General features: G+C 43.4%; 1 protein-coding gene across 10 annotated transcripts in view; it reads left to right on the forward strand.

The window, feature by feature from the left end:
• Window positions 1–18519, forward strand: part of HTR2C (5-hydroxytryptamine receptor 2C) — a 245429-nt gene that overhangs the window by 82277 nt on the left and 144633 nt on the right. Inside the window, exon 1 of one of the 10 annotated variants that reach the window (XM_087748929.1) lies at window positions 14288–14443. The exons of 7 other annotated variants lie outside the window; for them this stretch is intronic. The gene's annotated coding sequence lies outside the window, so the exon portion shown is untranslated. Of the gene's footprint in view, window positions 1–14287; window positions 14444–14610; window positions 14747–16559; window positions 16635–18519 lie in introns of those variants that run through there. 2 more of the 10 variants (XM_087748931.1, XM_087748933.1) reach the window with 2 other exon arrangements.

The following is an 18519-nucleotide window of genomic DNA, read 5'->3' on the forward strand; positions in this document are numbered from 1 at the left end:
CACCTATTGAACAAGACTGTGTTTGCATAACAAAGCCAGGTTCTGCCTTCACTCCTGCAGTTCTGACCTTGTTTCAGGTAAAGGGTTATCCTTGACTCTCGAGAAACAGGCTTGACTGAGATAAGCCCTTTATACTACGATGAAGAGCATGAGAGTAGACGTGCTGTGTTATCGTATGGGGATTCAGATTTGTGAACATATATTCAGGCTGCTGAGTGTGCTCAAAGCTGTCTTGAAGAATATTTTAAAAGGTGGTGAAGTATGGTAAGAAAAATTAAATTCTCTAGCTTAAGTTCCTCGTTTGTGAAATAAAGATGCTTATATGTTTTTAATTTACATAATGACAGATGAAACAAAAAATGCTACGAAAAAGGAGATTTCTGGAAGGTGAGGAAGTAGCAAGAACCTAATATTAACTGCGAAGAATCTTATGAATTGCTGTTCCTTTCTGACCTGCTTTCCTAATATTTGAGGAGAGGACTGAAGCTGACATCAGATGATGGTTTTGAAAATATTGTGAGGCTAAGAATACTGTACTGCTTTCTGTATGACATAGCTCTCCGTTAGGGCAAAAAAGGAGGAGACTTCCTAGGGACCGTTAATGGGGAGAAATTTCTGGAAAATATTTCTTTTATGAGGGTCATTTCATGTGGAAACCACCCTGCCACTACCCAAATGCCGGGAAGAGCAGTTTTGTGAGCCCTCGGGGCATGTGGAAAATCTCATCTTTCTCGTGTTGTCAGTGACAAAGTGAGAGATGGAAGGAAGAAATGTGTTGTGATATAGCTTTATTTTTAATCTTATTTTTTGCTTGTCTTTTTTATTTTAAACTTTATTAATGTATCTATTGCATTTTGATCTTTTGTCAGAGATTGCTAATATGTCTCCAGCCTATCTTTTCTACTGTGATTTTATAAATACCTAGTTACAATAACCGTAAAAACATCTATGGGCTTTAATAAAGAAAGTTTTAGAGTAAGCCTGAAGCACAAAGTTCTGAAAGTTTACTTTTAGCACTGTTTTACAAAAAGTTTTGAAATACTTTGCAGCTGACAAGATCAGGAGAATTTTTTCACATTTTGCAGAGTGTTCCTAGCAATTATCAATAATGCATTTTTAAAGCTCCATGTAATAGAACAAGTGTTTAAAAAAAAAATGCAAGTGCAGCCATTTTTAAAACTTCTGCTTAATGCACTGATAAATCTGTTAGCTTCCAGTAACACCACAGAGCCATTAGACTGATATATTGATAATTGCAATTAAACTTAGATTATTTCCTGTACACTTTCTTCTTACAAGGCCTTTTGATATACTCCCTTTCTTTTAACTTACCAGATCTGAAATAGTTACTTTCCTCTACAATTGAATCTTTGGGATTGCTTTTGTCTACATCAACTCTTCTTCCAGTACAGACCAGTTCCTGCTGCAGTGCTTGGGCACCAGACGCTGATTTTTCCTTCATGAAGCAACTTGCTGTGACCTCTATGCTCTGGCTCTATAGTGTCCTCATTGTACATGCTGTGTGTATTTGTCACATACACAGCGCATGCAATGTGGACATAATGGAGCTCAATTGACACCTCATAAGGAGTTAAAATACCTGCAAGAAAAATTGTGGGGTTTTTTTTTCTGGTAGCATTTAAAAATTTGTTTATTTGGTGTGCACGCATGCTATTGTATATGAGATAGGGTCCAAAAATTGTGTTGTGCATACAGTTCACCAATGAAAATAAGGCAGTGGCAAGAACTCGCAGGGTCATTGCGATTCTCCAGACCTCCACAAAGAAACATATTAGCAGGACTTAAATAGCGCGGGAATCTAATTTTGGACCCTGATAGTGAGGTGATTCATGTTAGGTTCATATATTCTATTATTGACGTTCTTGTTGTGTGGTTTGTTTTGGTTTTTTTTTTTTTTGTTTGTTTGTTTTTGGCACATTCTGTGCTTTGTTCTATCACTTAGAGTTTGGGGGAAAAATTGCCTTTTTTACATAACAGGAAAATGTTGTGTAAATTTTGTATCAACACCTACATTTTGGTGTGGTTTTTTGTTTTTTTTTTTAAAGCAAAAGAGCAAAGCAAAACTGAATCTTCCTGTTTTCTTTTTAATAAAAAAACCTATCATTTTTATTTTAGTATTTTGAAAGTGTTATTTCACAAAAAGTGCTTTAATTGTTGGTTTTTGTTTCGGGCAGTTCTAGTCACCCATCTGCATCAGCAAATGCAGAGCTACATTCCGTGTTTTCTCTGCCATGAATTGGCACTTTTAAATGACAAGGTTTTTCATTAAGTGATTTTGACAAACTGAATGCTTGTGTAAATAGTAGTTATCCTCATAAGTGCTAAAATACAAGGAATCAGATATTTAAAAGCAGAAATTGTTACAAGGCCAAATATTGCACCTCAAGTGACTTGTGGAGGCCGCAAAAATGGAAGTCCATTCTCAACTGGATGTAGTCTGAATCCGTAATGGGCCAAAAACTGCTTTCTAGACCTGAAGCCCTGTTCAAGAACAGGAACTGCATTAGAAAACCACGATTCTTTCACTGCGCTGAAATGAAATTTAAAAGGGGGGTGGTGGTATGGGACATGTTTTCAGGGACAGCGAGGAAATGGTAACACACAGTTATCTCAGGGGAACTGCACTCCGTATTATTCCAGTTGTTACTGAAAGCATTATTTCATTTAGTGGGAGTTTTTAGGAGCTTTGTCTTTGCTAGGATTACTAATGATGATGTTTTGTATTATTACTTGTTTGTTTGACAGTGAGGAGAAGACTGAATAAAATGGCTAAAGCCGCTGGCTGGAGGAGATGTTTTTCCTCCCCTAGACCTGATGTTGCTCTTGCTGGCATGCAGCAGGCTGTATGCTGTGGTCTTCATGCACAGCCATGCTATAACCAAGAGTGATGAAAAGTGCTCTCCCGCATCAGATATATGGCATAAATGATGGTGATTGTAATATGTAGTGCTTTGTTTCATTTATCATGCTTGCAAGGTGCTCCAGGAGCTGCAGACCTAACAAAGCTTGCTTTCCTCTGAGTTTGTTCTGTGACCCCTCATCAGGCTTGGAATACGGTGTGCAAAGACATCACTGTGAACAGAAAGAAGAAAAAAAAAAAGTTTTCTAGGCTATGGAAAAGTCTGATGGAGCAGTAGTTATATTAGAAGATGGTGGTATCAGCTCAGTAGCCTTGTTTCATTGTCTGCCCTGAGTCTACGTTAATACAAATAAAGACCTGAAATGGGCTGATGAAAAATAGTTTCTGATGTTGGGGGGGGGGGGGCAGAAAAGTGCATCCAGTGCAGAAAGTACCATGACAGCAGTGCTTTACTTGCAGGTATTTTTCCAAGGGGACCTGGGATGTGACCCCCTCAAAGCTCAGCCCTGCAGATGTTGGTAGTGGCTGGCAGGAGCTGATGAAACTCCGCTCTGACCTTGCTCCATGAGCCCCACTGTAGCGAAGGGCTCCTTGGAGGCTATGGCTCTCCTCTGTCGGGGCGGTTTTGCTTTCACTGGATTATTTTTTTTTTTTTTCCTTCCTTTAAAACGCTATTTGCTTTAATCCAATTGCTGGAAAAGGATTATAGACCCAGAATAAAATCCAGTCGTAATTAAAAATGTAAAAGCGGCTTATGTTTTTAGGCCAAAGTTATTAGAGGAAGCTATCAATGTACCAATATTAATACCCCAATCTCAGCTGGGAGGCTGTTATCATGATGAGAGAGTCTGATAGTGGGCCTGTTACTGAATATTTTATAGTAGATAACTTCTGCTCGTGTTTGCTTCATGTCTACACACGTCATAAGCTACGCACGCCAGCCTGCCTCTCACAGGCTTTGTGGGCATCCTGTTTTTTTCATGTTTCTGGAGGACTGTTTTTAGGAGCTAACCTAGCTATATTGCAAAAGCAAGAAGAGTTTGTGAGGGGATGTTCAGGGCACAAGGGCTGTGGGAATTACCCTCTGTAAGAGGATTGGGGCATATTCCAGTCTTCAACATCTGCATCTTAAGCCATCTTTTCATAACGAGCCCTCCATTATCAAATATCCTCTCTGCGTTTGTCATTTCCATCAACCCCCTATCTGGATAAAGAAGAATGGCAAACTGGAACAGCTCTCAGCCATCCCATTATTCATGCCATGTGCCTGGCTTTCTGGCATGCGATTGTCTGGGTATTCAGTTTGCAAGCCTTCTTTGTAAGTCATTCAGAGTAGAGCACTTTTTAAGTACCTCTTTAGAATTAAATCAATGTAGGGACTCGAGCTACTTATTATTATTATTTTTAATCCAGAGATTGAAACTTTGACCTTTGCTTTCTTCAAATGGGAGGTATTTCATTTCATTTCATCTCTGTCATTTTAAATTAAAGGAGTTTTCTGTAAAGGAAAGGATGCTGAAAGACTTATTCCCTGATGAAGGACTTAGATGGAAAAAATTATGGACCTGAGTGGCTCTCAAACTGCATTGTTCAGAATCTCCTCCACCTAGATTGTGCTGAACTTCCCAGACTTGAACATCCTTCACCTGACAGTGCGCGGGCTTTGGTCCTCTGATGGCAAATGGGGTTTACAGCTGAAGCAGGGAATGAAGTCTTACTGCTGAACTGTTAGAGGGATAAAAACAAATGCCTTCCCAAATGTCAATTTATCAGGCTGCGAGCTACAGAGAGTTTTCAATGAAATAAGCTCTCTCCAATGTTTCTTTCTTTCTGTTTTAGGTATTTTGATGTTTTAGGTTTTCTTTTTCTTTTCTTGATTTGCTTTCCCAGCTCCTTTTCAGGAAGATGTTTGGCTCTTTCCTTCCAGTAACAGCATATTTGTGATCTTTGTTCTCCTCCGAGTGGCCCTGTGTGGCTTGTGCTTGATTTTTTTTTTGGATGTCAGAAGCAATGCTGACTTTCCTCTCTGTCTTGTTTAGGGAAGCTTTCTGTTATCTATTCAACATTGTCGGTGTCCCAGTCAGGTGCTGAGGTCCTGGCTCCCATGTTTCGTTTGGCTCTTCTGGGAGCTCTTGCTCGGTGCTGGGGTTCAGCTGCTCACGTTCAGCCTGGCAGTGGTGGTTGTATTGTGGGGTGCCTGATGGCATAGCTCCAGCCGCTAGTCCAAGTTTATTTTGAAATGTTTGTTTACATAAAATAAATTTAGTCTCTAGGTTGCGCTGAGGAATTCTCTGTATCTCTAGCCTGTGCTAGCAAGAAAGATGCTGTGCCAGAAACTCAAAGATTCCACAAGAGGCAGCGTTAGAGGACTACATGTTTTTACTGCTGTGCACAGCTGAAGAATTCCAAATTTAGTATTGTCTGCATGTGGTGGAAAATACAAACTCGGGAAAAAAGACTAAAAAAAGAGAAATGCCACGAGTCCGTAGAGCTTTCCTTCATATATTTCCACTGTAAAAGTCATGAACCTCAGTGAAGTGCTGATTTTTCCTCTGCTAACACACTTGCAGCTCTACCGTGTACAGCCTGAAATTTGCTTATTGCTGTCAACAGTCCTGAACAGGTCTCTCTTGTTTGTGGTAGCAGCAGCATTTCGTGTGTGCGAGGCTGGTAGAGGCGAATGAGTGCCTGGGACAGAAGCCTGTTATAAGCTGTCTCGTACAGGGAGAATTTGAGACTTTACCTCTTGCTCTAAATAATGAACAGGATTGCAAATCTCTACCTTTCAGATGTTCCCTAGGGACTCTGGTCCCCTTTCCTAAAACTAGATGTGGAGTAGGCATCTGAACTACCAAGCACCATGGGTTTTCATAATCTGCTCCCCTTGTAAATCACTTGTACCAGGGAGTGAGACATGCTGCCCCGTGCCCTGGTTCACAGGCAGCTGCCGGTGCAGGCAACGGCTGAGCTGAAGCAGCCGAGTTTCGCTTTCTGCCTGTGCTCTGGCTGCTGTATTTCTGCCAGCGAGCCCTCTAGAGAGGGAGGACTATTTAAACCTGTCGTGATGGGCCATGCCGGGTGGTTTGTGAGTGTGCACGTGTATGCGTGCCTGCTGTTAGGAGTCCTTCGTTCTGCATCCTTCTAATTGCTTTCTTTTGCCGAAGATTTGTTCTGCTTTGGCGGCCCAGTGGATCAGGAGCACTGAGCAGAGGAAGGTGAGTCTGTGTGAGAAGAGTTTGTTTGCTTCGTGCTGGTTACTGCCCTGTTGGTGTTTGAGAAAACAACTGTGGAGTGGTGTGGTGGTGTGCTGGGAGGAGGGAATGCATTTCACCTTTGTAATGCTATACCTTTTTCTTGACATAAGCCAAGCTCTGGAGCAGGTATGTGCTGTAGACCTTCACTCTGTACCGGTTCCTGAGCATTAACTCCCACCTTGGGTGCTGCGGAGCCGCTGTCTGCTGCTGGTCCCATTTGCAGTAAATGAAACTTCTGCAGGTTCAGGTTGCAGCATGTGGCTGTGTGATGGACGTGCAGGCAGCTAAGCATGGTGCAGGACCTGTTTGGAGGGCTGGCACTTACTGTAGCTCTCCCTCCTTGGACTGGAGGCTGGAAGGGTTGAAGCTATCTTTCAGTATGAAGGGTGGAAAGAAATGAGCTGCCTCTGGGCAGCTGCTGAGGCTGACCTTGTCTAGTAATCCTCATCTCCCCAGGAGTGTCCCTGGACAGTGTGGTCTCCCCTCAAAGCAATCCTCGCTGGCCCCTTTCCTGCCCTTGTGCTGCGTGGATCAGGAATGGCTGGGGCTGCCCATGAAGGCACATGGGTGAGGGATGGGGTCCAGGGAAAGCCTGGCTTCCATCTGCGTTTGTTTCCTCCTCTTCCATTAATTGTTTTCAGGTAGTTTCTCCTTATTTTCTGTATTTTACAGTCCGTTTTCTTCCCTCAGTTAGCCTTTCTCTGTCATTTCCTTCTCACTCTATAGGATGTGATACTGGACCTGTTGGTCACCAGTGCAAGTGAGCTAATCAGTGACATCAAGATTGGAGGCAGCCTGGGCTGCAGGGATTATGCACTGGTGGATTTCGCAGTCACGGGGGATATGGGTCAGGTGAAGAGTGAAGTCAGGACCCTGAATTTTAGGAAAGCAAACTTCCAGCTCTTCATGGAGTTAGTCAATAGGACCCCCTGGAAAACTGCCCTCAGGGACAAGGGAGCAGAAAAGAGCTGGCAGATCTTTAAGGATGCTTTCCATAGAGTGCAAGATCTCTTGATACCCAAGTATAAGAAATCAGAAAAGGAAGGCAAGAGACCTTCTTTGGTCTTCCATGGATGAGCTGAGACCCAATGCTCAAACTAAAGGGCAAGAAGGAAATGCGCAGGCAGTGGAAGCAGGGACAGATATCCTGGGAAGAATATAGGGATACTTCCCGGTTGTGTAGGGATGAGGTCAGGAAGGCCAAGGTGCAGCTGGAGCTGAACTTGGCAAGGGATGCAAAGAGTAATAAGAAGGGCTTCTTACAGGTATGTCAGCCAGAAAAGGAAGGTTGAAGAAAGTGTACCCCCCAATGAGCAAGACTGGCAAACTGGTAACAATGGATGAGGAGAAGGCTGAGGTACTCAACAATCTTTTTGCCTCAGTCTTTGCTGGCAACCTCTCTTCCCACACCTCTTGAGTGGATGGACTGCAAGATGGGGACTGAGGGAGCAAAGTCCTTCCCACTGTAAGAGAAGATCAGGTTTGTGACCACCTGAGGAACCTGAACATACATAAGTCTATGGGACCTGATGAGATGAATCTCAGAGTCCTGAGGAAATTGGCTGATGTAGTTGCCAAGCCACTCTCCATGATCTTTGAAAAGTCATGGCAGTCAAGTGAAGTCCCCAGTGACTAGAAAAAGGGAAACATTGCACCCATTTTTAAAAAGGGTAGAAAGGAGGACCCTGGGAACTACTGACCTGTCAGCCTCACCTCTGTGCCTGGGAACATCATGGAACAGATCCTCCTGGAAGCTATGGTAAGGCACGTGGGGGACAGGGAGGTGATTCAAGGCAGCCAGCATGGCTTCACCAAGGGCAAGTCCTGCCTGACCAACGTGGTGGCCTTCTATGATGGAGTGCCTACATCAGTGGACAAGGGAAGAGCTATGGATGTCATCTATCTGGACTTCTGTAAGGCCTTTGACATGGTCCCCCACAACATCCTTCTCTCTAAATTGGAGAGGTACGGATTTGATGGATGGACTGTTCAGTGGATGAATTGGTTGGATGGTCACATCCAGAGGGTAGTGGTCAATAGCTCAATGTCCAGATGGAGTTCGGTGACAAGTGGTGTTCCTCAAGGGTCTGTATTGGGACAAGTACTGTTTAATATCTTCATCAATGACATAGTAGGATCGCGTACACCCTCAGCAAGTTTGCAGATGACACCAAGCTGAGTGGTGTGGCTGACACGCCTGAGGGACAAGGTGTCACCCAGAGGGACCTAGACAAGCTCAAGAAGTGGGCCCATGTGAATCTTATGAGGTTCAATAAGGCCAAGTGCAAGGTCCTGCACCTGGATCAGGGCAACCCTCGTTATCAATACAGGCTGGGGGATGAAGGGATTGAGAGCAGTCCTGTGGGGAAGGACTTGGGGGGTACTGGTGGGTGAAAAGCTGGACATGAGCCAGCAATATATGCTCGCAGCCCAGAAAGCCAACCGTATCCTGGGCTGCATCACAAGAAGCATGCCCAGCAGGTCGAGGGAGGTGATTCTGCCCCTCTGCTCTGCTCTGGTGAGACCCCACCTGGAGTCCTGTGTCCAGCTCTGGGGTCCTCAGCACAGGAAAGATATGGACCTGTTGGAGCAGGTCCAGAGGAGGGCAATGAAGGTGATCCTCTGATCACTGGAGGCTGGAACACCTCTCCTAGGAGGAAAGGCTGAAAGAGCTGGGGTTGTTCAGCCTGGAGAAGAGAGGGGTCAGGGAGACCTTATTGCAGCCTTTCAATACTTAAAAGGGGGCTTATAAGAAAGATGGTGACAGACATTTTAGCAGGGCCTGTTGTAATAGGACAAGGGGTAATGGTTTTAAACTGCAAGAGGGTAGATTCAGACTAGATATAAGGAATTCTTTACAATGAGGGTGGTGAAACTGGAACAGGTTGCCCAGAGAGGTGGTAGATGCCTCATCCCGGGAAACATTCAAGGTCAGGTTGGATGGGGCTCTGAGCAACCTGATTTAGTTGAAGATGTCCCTGCTCATGGCGGGGCAGGGGGAGTTGGGCTAGATGACTTTTAAAAGTCCCTTCCAACCCAAACTATTCTATGATTCTGCTTTGCTTGAGAACTGTTGTGGTAGAACTATCTGATATTTTTGTTCTGAGCTTTTTCCTATCCAACAATTACAAAAGCTGTAGGGCTTTTCAATTACTCTGACACTGAGAAACAAAGTTTCTTTTGGTATTTTTTGTCATGCTTCCTTGAATACCTTTAAAATACTTGTAATATTGTAACTTTTACTGTGGGCTTTTTTGCATTATGCTGATAATGTGGATTTGAAGTTGCAGAGGTATATTCTACAGGCTGTGCATGAAAGAATTCACTGCTATTGATGGGCACTTGATACTGATAAAAACAGTGACACTAAGAGTTCCATGTTGAAAAAGGACGTAGCACAAATAATTTAAATGTTTTTCTCATGTTTGAGTGTATTTGTGGTGTCTGATTGAGCTGGTTAGCAAAATAAAGACAGATGGCAATGAATTCATTCCAACACGTTTTCATTATGGTACAGCTATTCCGACTTCTCATAGCACTTGTGCAAACGATTTTCTTGTTTAAACTTCCCTTGCTGCTGCTGTCCACACCTCGTTCAGGGAATTCAAAGGTAGTGTGCTTATAATATGTATGGAGAATTGATTTTTATATGCAAAATAAAAATTAAAATAACTGGAAAGAGGAGCTGCCTGTAATTAACTCATATACTCAGTGCTGCAGCGAGTAAGAATTTAACTCCTTCTCCTTTAAAGTCCATACCAAAACTTAACAGGATTAGAACAGAGTTTATCATAGTTGAATTTTAGTTAAGTGCCCTTCGAAGTTTGAAGATGACACGGTGATTCACAGTGCTGTCTTTGTTAGGAAGAGGGAGAACATTGCTATTAATACAAGCAATGAGTAGCAAGACCAGGCACCTGCCCCAGTCTGCATGTGCATTCCCCAGCAGCTCACATGTTTGTCTGGACGCTGCCAGGGTGATGCGACCATCGTTTCTATGTGCATGAATGGTCAGCAAACACATTTTGATGAAAAGTTTTAACAGTTTGTAGGTCATGGCAGAAAAAGAAAAGGGGAGGAAAGGGAATGCCTTGCAAGATCTGTAACCGCTTGTAATTGTTGCTTTGTCTGATGGCTCAGGTGTTCTTGAAGCTCCTGCCCTAAATAAATACAATCTTTAATGTTTTTATCTTAATGCAATAATTATATTATCTAATAAGCTCATCTATTACTTTAAAGGAATTCTTGACTTTTCAAGAATTACACTAACCAGTCAGCATCTTGTCTAGTTCCTTTGCCATATTTCAAAGGTGCCCATTACCTTGGTACTTTCCATATGGAGAAGATACTAACATCCATGTATATTGCTGGAAATTCTGTGCTCAATGTCTATATGAGAAAGTGTGCAGAAAACACAATAGCAAAGAAGTATTCACTGTAGTATAAATTGTTATTTTTTGAGATGTCTGCACAGAATTTGCATAACTGCTCAATTTGTTTGGTTCTTCTCTTTTTCTATGTAAACTATTGCTGCTATTGTTTTTATAGATCTGAGGCAACATATGCCTTGAATATAGGAGGTTAAACTTGTTTTCCCTTGCTGTTGAGCATCCTAACAGTGACTGCAGTGTGGATATACTCTACCGTTATCCCTCCCAGGCCACCTCTCCCTCCAGCCCCACTGCCCATGATGGGTGTGTGCATGGGCAGAGTGAGGAGGGAACGGGCCTAGCTTAGCACTCCGCTGCTTCTTACCTTTCTCTATCTCCTGCGCTTCTGGAGGACGCTGTACTGTCTGCTGCTGAGACAAACTGCTAGCCCCTGGGAGGGAAGAAAGCCCGCAGGGTGTAAGCTGTAGAAGGACTCTCTTACTAGGGCTGCTGAAGATCAGGGACAGTGTCCTGTGCCCATCATAAAGCTTTGGAGTTGTGAGTGAGGAGGTATTAAAGGAGAAGGATATTAGTCTCCCTGTGGAAGCACTACCTGTCTGCACTAATAGCCTCCCACAGCTCAGCGCGACTGTAAGCCTGGCAGTGATGGTCGGTTTTGCAGCTTTCCTGTTAGCGCTTGTACCACCCCTGGCAGGGCTCTGAGTGCTGCCTGGGATTTCCGCAGCAGCTTCCCTGTAACCAGATCTGGGCTGGCTTTTACACCTCCCACAGTTGCAGTCTGTCCTGAGCCAAAGTAATGCTTAGACTACTCTTAAACGAAGGTGGCTGTGGGATTGTGGTCAGAAAGCTCCAACGAAGGCGGCTGCAAAAACATGGTGCTTTCCTCAGTGATAAAGCACTAATTATTAATCCTGCCCATCTTGGCTTTCAGCAGGGTTAATTAGCTGACAGCAGTTAAAATAACTGTATAGCAGTGTGCTGCATGCAGCGTACTAGCAAAAGTGGAGCAAGACAGCGTAGACGTGCCCGGAGTGGCACAGACGTGTCTGAGCAGCAGCATCGTCAGCCAGGGCAGGGGTCCTGGTTGCAGCCTCTCTGCCTAGCTCAGGCCAATGCTTTTTCTGCTCTTGAGGACTCTATTCGTATGGTTTCTCACTCTGCACCACGCTATACATACACATACGTGCATTTTTTTCCCATTTAATGTAGTTTCTTTTTGTAGAAGAGTGATATTGTCATGAGAATTTGGCATTCAGGATACTAAAATTTTCTGACTCTGAATTAACACCATGTCCATTAATGGAAATGTTTTCTCCCTAGACCAAACAAAAAGAAAAGTGTAAATAGTGAGGTTAAGTACTGCGTGCTAAAAATGTAGCGCTGTTCTGTGCTGGAGGTGGTGAGAGGACCAGAAGTACTTTGATAGAAGGAAAGAGAGGTGGAAATTTGAGAGGGGGGAAAAAAAAAAAGTAAGGGCTTGTGCATATGCATCATTCTGTGAAGAGGGTAGGAGGGAATATGTTGACATCCGTAGACAAAAGATGCAAGCTAGGATTACAAAGAGAGCCGAGGGGAGAAGCATGTTCAGGCTTCAGCAGGTATTTTGGGAGGGAGGAACAAAGTAATAGCAGTTAAGGGTGAGGCCAGCCCTTCCAGCAGCCCTGTCCATGTGGCTCTCTCCAGCGATGTTGTAGGGAAAGCCCCTTGAAACCTGCGTGGGGACAGGGACTGCCAGAAGCACCAGCCCCACTTCTGTTTCCTTCCGCTAATCTGGAGATCAGCCTGGATGCTGGTTCCCCAAATGAAGCCTCCAGTGACGCCAGGAGGTAAAAGCCACCAATAAACCCAGGAATCTGGGGGAGTGTCAGCCCTTGGGGAGGTGGTGGGTTTGTCATCTCTAAACATGTTTTAGAGGGAAGAGCTGTGTTTATGGGAATAAGAGGGTCTCCTCTGGGATGTTGCTGGCCTGATGGCCCTGTTGCAGGGCTGGTTTGTTGGCTGTGCATACAGTCTGTCGCAAGGGCAGTTTGTTCAGCTGTGTGCCTGCAAGCAGCTCCTGCCCAGTTCATCCCTCCTCCCCATCTATAACATGTAGCTGCCAGTTCAGAGTGCACCTCTCCCTCTCACTTTATGCTAGGAAAAGGTGGTCATGTAAGAAATAGTGTGAAGATGGCAGGCTGGTAATGTGCTCCCTACCTCTCTGGGGTGCCTGGAGTACCAACACATTTAACTCTGAACCTAAGGCCCTGAGTTTTTATTGCAAGTCTAGTTTAAGGAAGAAGTAAGTTTTTCGTTTTTATTCATTTCTGTTTGCTACCAAAATAGTATGTAATTAAGGGGAACATGCTGTATTTTTGTATCCTCTGTATCTGTCACATTTTTTTGGCATTTACTGTAATGCTGTAGCATCTTCAGCATGCAGTGTATTCTCCTTCAGTCCCAGCTCTTCTGCATTTCCTACAGTGAAATGATATCCTTTTCTCTTTTCTTTCTCCCTCCCCTCTCCTTTTCCATGTTCCTCTCTTGCTTTCCATTCCCAGACACTGATTCTTAGGAACTTTTGAGAAGGCTTTCACAGAGGTACGCGTTCTGCATTTTGGGTTGAATTTATTTAGCTCTTGTCACAGCCTGACTTGCTTATGGAAAGAAATTGTGTTGCCAGCTCAGCACTAGAGAACATTTTCACAGGATAGAGATAGGAGTATGTCTACGGCAAATAAGGACCCATATTAGACTTGTTCATGTCTTGAACGGAATAGCAGAGTAATATTTCACCATGTGAAGATAACCAAACCACTGTGCTCAATGCAATAATGCAAACCCAGGGGATTAAGCAGCTCCCATTTCACACTGTCACCGTGATGCTGCTGTTATCTGACAGTTACCCCATTAAAGCTCACGTAGGGCTGCCAAAATGTGCCCTGCTCACGCTTCTCTTACCACAGGCAGTTCTGATTCCTGTGTCTCTTTGCTAATTGTCATTTTTGTAAATGGAGTGCAGACTCCCGAGTCATTTAGGCATGACCTCTGAAATGTCATTGCTAATTTATCCTCTTTCCATCACAGATCACGGAAAGAGCTGGCCATGTGGTCTTTTAACTAACTTATTTGTAAGTTCACAGATCACGATATTTCTAGCTTCTGCTCAGTACCCTCTGCTTTTAGGGCAGTTTAGTGTTAATGTAAAGCGCCTGTGCTGGTATTACCCTGGTTTGTGTGGCTCTGTTGCGATGTTGTGAGTTAGTCCAGGAAATGTTCTTCTTACTGGTTCATCAGGGGAGAAACTGGTGGCAGATGCGACTTGCTCAAAGCCAGTGAAGTCTGGTAGCAGGCTGGTCCTGCTTACACGAATGTCCTGGAGCCTGTCTTGGCAGGTCTCTGCTCCAGTATGGATTGCTGCAGAGTTAGTCTGGCTTTGTAATGAGCTCTCACCCACAGACGGATAATACCTTCTTATCCATGCTCATGTGTTCAGGGTATCAGTAATGTAAAAAAATCTTAGCTGTGCTGCATGGTTTCCCTCGCAAAGGTTATGTGGTTTAGGTAGGTAGACTGTGTTAGAGTGTTTACTTGGAACGTGTGAAAGATTTCAGAGAAGTATGACCTTGCTGTGCAGCAGGATTTCTCAGTGAAAATGCTTTCATATTAAATAGGAAGGAAAGGCAAGAAGTTTGTCTGAGGGCCAAATGTGTGATTCATATCATTAGGGTGAAGTTCGGTGTTTCATTTCATCATCTCATGCCTGAGAGTGAGCTTATGCTTCTCCCTTGGAGCCATGATTTACTTTTTTTCTGTCCTTTCTTTCACCTGCTCACCAAAGGTTCCTGATGCTTGCTGCTGAGCGCCAATGGGTGCATACAGAGGAGAAGCCCCAGAGTTGTCACATCACCCTCGGGTGGCTGTGGCCTTTGAGGATGGTAAGAACTAGAGCCAAAATGTGTGCCTGAGAAGGTTTGCTTTTGGCTACATTTCTTCCTCCCCCAGTCTTTCTATTTTTGATTGTTTGAGGGTGTGGGTTGGGGCAGGAGGGGAAATAGATGTCTGATTAGAAGTATGACTTCAGAATATTATATATGATAAATGTAAAGGGTGGAGGACAAATAGTTTGTCCTACTGAGCTGCATGTATAGGAGAGAGCCTGCAAAGGGATGTGATAGTGAGCCTGGGTCTTCAATCACTTTTGGAGAGACGAAATCTTCTTGGTACCTCGAAGAAGCAGGGTGAATATTCCTTTTTATTACTCAATTATTGGGGCTGATGGAAGCTGTAGAAAATTTGCTATCTCAGGGATGTTTTCAATGAAATTTCACATGTTAATAGTTGGATGTTTCTGAGAAATCTTATTCTTGTTCATATTGATACGAACTGGAACAGACAAAAGAGTATTTTTGTGGAAATGCTTACAAAAATACTGCTCTGTGTCTGGATCAGATCTGTGTAACAGTTGCTAGAAGCCAAAAATGAGTGTGGCACTTCAGAATCTGACTTGATGTGTGGGAACTAATTTTTATTTAGAAAAAAATAAGATCACATGGATGCATAGATATTTTGTTTGCTTTTTCCCCCAGTTCTCCTTGCCAACTTGGGCTCAAATTAGAACAGTGTAAGTCACTAAATTGCAACAAGAAACCCTGTTTTTTAATAGCTCTGACTTAGCAACCTAGAATTAAAGTTCATGTGTGTCAGATGGCATCTAAATTACTGAGGATACATTTATTTTTTTCCTCCAGCAAAATTAAACTTTTAATTTTCAGGGCAGCCTGTTGCCCCCACTCGCACGTGTGTTATTTTTGCTGGCTTATGCTTGCCTGGGGTAGCAGACCTCTCGGTGAGTTCGCCTTCCGGCTTTCCATGTGAAGGTAACCAGTTACCATGCACTCTGCCCAAAAACCTGTTCATCAACTGCTCTGAATTCTAAGATTGATAGTACAGAATGAGCAAACTGTTTATTCTTTATCACAGGGTGTGGTATTAAACACTCACGCTTTCCTTGTGCATGTCAGAATGTGTCATTTTTTTTATTATGAATGATTTAATTACCCGTGGTAATTGTTTTTCTGAGTTGTAAGAGGCATTATTATATTTCAGATTCTTTTGGAGAAGAGATGTTGCTGGCTTGGAAAATCATAGTCTTTATGGGGATTTGTAATGAAAGTCAGTGTGTGGGGGAGGTCCTGATTTCCCCTTGCTTTAGTGTGTTTTTCCTTCCTGCCATAATGTTCTGTGTCTTCATACAGAGTGTTATCTGTCCTGTGCAACTGTGTCTGGGGGAAGCTGCCTAACGAGGGAGCGTCCTTGTTTAGAGACAAGACTGGACAAAGATTAGGATTGTTTTGGAGATTGATAGGAGGGGAGGGAGATGGCATCCTGATATTCAGGCACTTGTGGTGTCTGAGTCAGGAAGCTGATCATCTGAACTAACTCAGCTGTGGTAATGAGGAAAGGTACCTTCAGAAAGCGATTCGGAAACCTAAATTAGGCTCCTGCCTGCATTGCCCTCTGGAAGATCATCTTCTCACTGACTGTTGTTTCCTGTTGGCTATCTGCTTGTGCATATCCTCTTGTCTGTTTTGGATGTCTCCACAAACATTTTGGATCTTGAAGAGAGAAGAACATGTCTGGATGGAGATGGGAAAGAAAAGGAAATGAACACCATTCACTTCTGACCCAGTGAATTTAGAGCAAAGCAGTGGAGGACACCATGGGGCATGCTTGTGCATCAGCTAACAAACAGGCTAGAAAACTGGCTACGATGTATTCTCTGCCTAAGCTACTCACTCCCTACAAGTTTGGTGAAAAGCTGTCTTCTCTGTCCTGGGTATAACCTTGGGAAAGATGTAGGAGCTAAGGAACCACCGAGGAGCGTGCAGGTGAGGTGTGCCATGCCACCACTGCAAGAAAACGGGCAGTAACAGCAGAGCCAGCCCCTTCGTCTGTGGTTTCATAGCTCAGTTAACTTGACAGAGATCAAACCCTGACCCATTTCTTGAGGAACAGGAAGGAGTGCAATTTAAACATTGCTGCCACCAGCAAAAATGATTTATGGGAAGATTGTTTTCTAACCATCTACGCTTGTTCCAGTCTCTTCGAATGGCATCCTGCCCAATGGTAAGTCAACTGGAGCATGTCATGAGGGCACGAGTACCAAGCAGCAATGTGCTTAGACAAGTTGCCTCACCCAGGAGGTGCCATCTCCATGGCAATCCATCCTTGGGCCAAACAGGGAGGCACTTGCCTTTCCTTATGCTGACTTTCCTGTGATGGTGCTCAAACGCCTCTGAAATGAAGATAAAACTGCGAATGTCACAGAGCCTTGTGGTTGCCAAGAAGAAAATTCAGATGTTGCAGGCACAGGGGAAATTGTGAACGCAGGAAAGGATCAGAAAATTGTTGGCTGACTTGCCTGGAGAATTAGGACACCAATAAAATAGCTGGTGACTGTCAGCAGCTGGCGTTTCCCAGCAGTATCCGTTGCGAAGGATGGATGCATGGGGTGCAGCTGCCCCCGTGGCTGGGAGTTTCAGCACTTCCATGATTCTGTCTGGTACAAGCCCATCGAATATGCATGGCAGCATTAATAGGGGGTGCCCAGCAGTTGAAAGGTGTTAGTTTAAAGGCTTGAGTGTCGTCTTATCTTTAATACAGATTTTTGCAATGGTACCTCATTTAATCCAGTGGATAACTGAAGTGATGTGTTATGCTGTTACAACGAGCAATAGATTTCAAAGTACATTCTTTTGATGAGGAGAATAAATCTTGTTATTCCTTTTGTACACAAAACCAGGGGCAGAACTGGAAATCTGTTAGTATTTCTGGTGCCTGGTCCAGCTGCTTTTGCTGCTGTGTAAGCACCGAAGGACGCTGAAGCAGAGCTGAACTGTCAGTGTGTGTGTGCTCAAACAGCAATATCAAACTGATACAAACAACTTCAACCCCTTTTACAATGCTGCTTTTTAAAGAGTAAGAAATTGAACTTGCCACAGACTTTGAGATTATTTAAGGAACTGAATTTTTCATTTAAAAGTATTAACATAACTAGTATATTTATTTAAGTAGTAAACAGAAGGCTGGAAAATGAAGTATCATCAAAATATTTAAGGTTTTTTTCTTACTACTGTGGAACACTTTGTAAGAGGGATTTTCCATGAGATGATAAAATCTTTGTGTGATCCTGCTTTTGTTTTTCCTTCAATAATAATTTCTAGCTGCTGACCTTTGTAGTTTAGCTCCATTACTCTCTGTCTCAAGAATTTGTATTAGTGGGTTTCTCAAATCTATGCAGTAATCATCAGAGTACCAGAGACGATTTCCAGGACCACAGCAGTGTAGCTGGGGTCCTGGAGAGCAAATGTTGGCCCATCAGGATTACACTGGGACTGTTTATCCCAGTCCACTGCAGGAGTGAGTGTTGGAGCTGCATGTCGTGAAATAGTCTCAAATTATAACTTTTTGGGAGTGGATCCCGTGTAGCTGGCAGTATTGCAAGTGCAGTATATCCAAAAGCCCATCAGTATTCATTCTTTGTTCCATACCAAACAAACCAAAGGTGCACAGCCTCCCGTTACAGTAAGTAAGAATAAGCACTGTTAGTTGGTTCAGACTCTACAGGAGTTCCAGAACATACATGTCACTGAAAAGGTATTTTGCAAGCTAAAGATTGTTAGAAACAGAAATCTCTTCCTTCTAACATATATACGGGGATGAGGGATTATATTTTACTTTTTTAAATCAAAGACGGAAATTTAATTTTCAAAGTTTTGAGATGGACACGGTGAACCCTCGTGCACAAATAAAGTATTTGGATACTTATGAGTAAGGTGATAAGCCCAGCTAGGGCATTAGTGGTTAATTAGTAAAGTGATGCAGCACTGCTTTAGCATCTATTTTAATGATTTTTTTCTGTATAAGAGCTGGGTAGACTATGTTTTGCCCAAGTGGGATGTGGAAAACCTCATGTTTTTGTGCATTTTGTTTCACTATACCACTGAGCCCA

The sequence above is a fragment of the Nipponia nippon genome, unplaced genomic scaffold (genome assembly GCF_047370975.1).
Source record: "Nipponia nippon isolate SJK-2023a ecotype South Korea unplaced genomic scaffold, ASM4737097v1 scaffold_12, whole genome shotgun sequence".
In the NCBI taxonomy this organism is placed as follows: Eukaryota; Metazoa; Chordata; class Aves; order Pelecaniformes; family Threskiornithidae; genus Nipponia; species Nipponia nippon.